Consider the following 5,174-nt stretch of genomic DNA (forward strand, 5'->3'; position numbering starts at 1 on the left):
CTCAATCATCAATCGGGAACCGTCGGCACTTTCCGTAAACGAGAAAATACCTCGGGAGTAGAAGGCGGAGTAATACAGACAAATTTTGTCCAAAAAGGTTTTCCGGTGTAAGGATCAACAAGTAAGTCGCCGGTGTACTTCTATACAATATGGCGGACTTCGATACATGTGTGGAGTATGCGAAAACACAAATCTATTTTCAACGTCATATGAAGGAAAAGCAGCTTGATACGCTTCGAAATTTATATGAACGACGCGATGTCGTGAGTGTTCTCCCTACTGGCTATGGTAAAAGTGTTATTTTCCAGTTGCTGCCCTGGATGTTCCAGCGAAAGCATAACTCTGCAACGCCTTATATCAATGATATTGTCCTGATAATTTGCCCATTGAACAGCATTATGGAGGACCAAGTGATGGGGTTACGAGAAAAGGGAATATCTGCATGCTATATGTCGGGTGCATCAAGCAAAACATTTATGACGGAGGGGGAGTTTGACGATGACAATTCCGAAGACATTAACCCTGACGAAGACGGAATTTTGGAATTGACGATAAAAGACGTTTCATTTAAAGACATAGCGGACGGAAAATACAATATCATATATGCCCACCCAGAATCCGCCCCCCATCGCCATCATTCTAAGTATTATGTTCTTCGGGGGGGGTATATGTAGGTCAGTATGATATGATCTTATTAAAAGGAACGGTAACAAGATCCAATATTTTCATTTATTCATTGTACTTGTAGCTGTAGTTTCTCAAAAAAGTGACATCTAAATTCTTTGCCTTACTATTTCAGTGGAGTGTGATTATCAATAGCAGCATGTTTTGTTTTATGCAGGTTGTGTGACATATAACTAAACCATTTTTGGTGGTGTACACAAATGATTTTTTTCAAGAAATTTTAGTGCAAGCATATATACAATCACATTCACACCATCAAACCCATGTCGACAATGCTTCATTTTTACCCGAAGCAAATCTAAACTACAAGTTCATGCTGACTGCTGGCACTTGTTTGACATTTTAATACCATTTATCCAATTTAGAAATAAGCAATGACACTGACAGAAAGAACTTAAGCATCTTCAATCAAACCTTGATAACCAATAAATATCTTTCATCATCATCATCATTTTACTACATCATTGTGATACAATAACAGGACTTTCATTACGCACTCTAGAATACATGTATTTGACTCCTCAAAGTGATCATTGATTTGTAGGTTTGAAATATGGCATGTCTTTCTGACTTACATATATATATATATCGACCTTTCAAATTTCAGCGAAAAGATTATTTGACTTTTGAAATTGCCAAATAAATCAAGGATTAACTGAAAGTCATGCAACACTATAAAGCTGAAAAAAACAATGTGTCTATATACATCTTGCTTGTAATATTTGTGTCACCTTGGACTACTGATTATGTTTTAACTAATATGAGGAGACCACACAAAACAATGCAACTCTTCACAAGTCTTTTCCAGAGTTGGAACATTAATATTACATATACATATGGTTAAGTTGTAATATCGCTAGGGAATACATTTGGCGAAATCATTACCATATTTTCGAGGAAAAGTCCCCACTTGGACAGTTGTATTTCCAGAATTTCAAATAAGTTCCCTCCTATCCACTGAAATTTCCCCCTGGTCCAAATGTATCTCCTAGTGTACATGCTTGGCAAATTCTGCATATATATATATATACACACACACACATACACATTTATTATATATACACTCAGATGCAAAATATAATCAAACATGATGTAATATACAAATTCTTGAAATGTGAATGTGTCAGTTTTTTTCTGCACTGGACATGTACACCAATTTCAGTTCACTGTAAACAAATTCAACCTTTTGTGGATAATATTTTGAGGACAGAAAACAGAACAATTGGATCAATTTTGAAACCATGACTGTTTTGGTTTGACTGTCGGTCATCAGGTTCGATTCCTGAGGGTCATTCTAAAAGGTCCGTTTTGTTCTGGTTTTCAAAAAAACACCACCTTCACCTGAAATCTTAATCAATATTTTATTCATCTTAGTATGATTGTATTATTTCTATTAAAAAAAGGTTTACATCAAGAAGCTCAGACATATGGTGTATAATTTAATGTGGAAATTATTTTATTCAGTGCAGCAAATACTGTAGTATTAACACAATTCTTAATATATTAAATTTGTGATGGCTCCAAAACTCACTTTCCACAAGAGTAAACAAAGCACTGTACATGTATAAGTATTGATATATATCTCAATCCAACAGAAATGATTTAAGAATTAATATGATAACTAATATAAGTTGACCACACATTTACAGGGGAGAGGAGTTCAGACCAAAGTTCAAGAAGTTAGNAATTGAAAAGACTCCGCAATTTTCGTTAATAATTCATTTGATTTTGATTTATATATATATCATATTCTCGATTCATAAATAATAACAAATGACATTTTGTAAGTAACTAATCAAGTGTCGTAAAACATTTTCCGATTTTATTGCGACCTATATCCGGCGCACGAACTCAACGGAAGCCCGCAGTAATCGGGTCAGAGTTATATTTACAGTCCGGCATGTTGTTGATGTTGATCGTGCAACCGGAGAAGGTTGATTGGTGAAAAATCCAGGCGTAAAATTGTTTGTTGATCTCACAGACACTTGAGTCAGTCAGCTGGTGTTCGGGATCAAAGCAGAAGATACCGCTAAGTTCGGTAGTGACACTGTTAAGTCGCTCGGAGGTGCAAAGACNCCACCAAAAGGTCTAGGATGGGGATATTTGGCAACTTGCATGATGAAATGAAAGGCTATAACATTTGTTCAAAATAATGACCATGTTCGAAAATCAACGTCTCATGGGTCAAACGATTTAAAATCTGTTAACAGGCTGTTTTAAATGACTCATAGTCATTAATAGTGATATTTTGCTTGTAGGTTGTTGTTCGATATTTGAATTCCATTTGGTTTTGTCTTTCACTGAACACACAATGTTGTAATACAGGCATACCAAGCTGGCGTTCATCTTCTTTCTGCCACCTGAAATATTTCAATATTTTACATTATACAAACTTAAAGCCCTTGTGGAAATGAAATCACTACATCATCAACAATATGGTGATACAACAAGAGAAGCATAGGGCCTGTATTACTCACCTGGAAATATTATCAAAATTGAAGTTGGAATAGCTAGAGGTTGGTGGTAGTGTACATGTATTACATGGTTAGTCATGGGTTATTAGCTCACCTGGCCCGAAGGGCCAAGTGAGCTTATGGCATGGTGCGGCATCCGTCGTCCGTCCGTCCGTCCGTCCGTCCGTAAAAGGTCGAGGTTCATGATATTTGGCCAGTAGCATGCTGGGATGAAGGGCTACCAAGTGTGTTGAAATGAATGACCTTGACCCACTTTCAACCTTATGCCCTTGTTCGACGTTCAAGGTCACAGGCGTCATATGTTTTAACCTTTTAATAGGTTTTTATGAATCAAACACTGATATTCTGCCTGTAGCTGTGTTTAAGTCCATTTCTTTTCTATCTATTTCTGTTTCTTTACACTTAGGTTATACTATAGACCAATACCCAAGCAAGGCGACTGTTGCTCATTTTGTCACAGAAATGGGGATTATAACGAAAGAACATGTGTGTAACCAACTTAAAAATAGCGAGAATCTGACGATTCAAAGAGGTGCAACAACAAAACTTGGCAAACATTATTATGGTGCCAAACTTTCATCTGAAAATGAATCATTTACAATCGGGTTACAGGAAGTTTCCTGCGGAACTGCAGATGTGCTTATGCAGTGTACGAAAAATTGTCTCAATGACATTAATGATGATGGGACGTTGATGACAAAAATTGCCAATGCAATGACTGACCGAAGCGCCACAGAACTAAAGGTGAATAAATTGCTTCAAATATTTAAGGAACAAACCCTTCCAAACGTATTAACTGAATACAACAATTAGCAACCTGAAGAACAGGACTCTTTGAAGCAAATTTCGGAATTCAAATGTTGTGTCCATCCACTTTTGCAATTTTCAGAGGTGTGCGAAAAAGTGGTGAAGTGTCAAGAAAAGCAAGTGGTTAATGTTGAACACATTTCAGTATTCCAAGGCGAATCTCTTGCACATCATCTTTTAAAATGTGCTTTTTTTCAAAGAGAGTTTTTAAAGGATGGGAAATACTTCTCTGCAAAGGATCATTTGCAATTGGTGTCCAGAAGCTGTCCCAGCAATACCATAGGGCTGGAGCGTCTGATGGCCCAATTGGATTCATCCATGAAAAGAGCACCAAATTGTACTATCAGTAACAGAGAAGCATGCATCATGTACAACAACAACAACACTCAAAATTGGTTAAAAGAACAACAAAAACAAGAGCAACACAACGTCATACACACCGCCAGGAAAGGATACACCCAAGCAGCTACACAACAGAAGGAGAGAACACAACATCTAAACACAGCAATACATGACATTTTAAAGACACGTCAAGAAACAACAGCAAAGAAGAGGGAAAACAAGCACAAAAAAGACACATCATTGAGAAACTCTCTTCAGAGTCATGGTGGATTGTGGACCAGCAGTGACATTGTATGCTCCAAACTATCAGACATACCATCAAAACAGGACAAAATCACAGCACTCAAGACACAGATCACGTCATGGAAACAGAATACACCTTCACCTAACATCCACAAACATCTTTTTGCTTTCAGCAGCAACAGGAAACCACATTCCATTGAAACCAAAAATATTTTAGAAATTATACAGATCCATCAAGATCCCCACGCTCCACGGACACAAGATATAGATAGGCCACAGCTTCCCGGATCTACATAACCGCAGGAGACACCACAGACACATTCTACATTGCCAGCCACAACTGCAGTCCATTCACTCATAAAACACAAACCACAGACACTTGTTGGACACAAGATCACACATGTATGGGAGAAAAATGGACAGGAAACAAGTTATTTGCGAAATGTAATTTCCTTCAAAAGAAACACTTTCAAGGTACACCCCCAACATAATTGGAACAATTGTCCCAAACAGCCTAACATTCACAATATCATGTTACTATACCATTGCACTTCCATGTACCATAATAATATTTCCATGATGCTCTTCTTGCAGAATGTCCTGGTGTTATGTGTGGATCCCCCA

This window comes from Mizuhopecten yessoensis, unplaced genomic scaffold (assembly GCF_002113885.1).
Source record: "Mizuhopecten yessoensis strain PY_sf001 unplaced genomic scaffold, ASM211388v2 scaffold3453, whole genome shotgun sequence".
Lineage (NCBI taxonomy): Eukaryota > Metazoa > Mollusca > Bivalvia > Pectinida > Pectinidae > Mizuhopecten > Mizuhopecten yessoensis.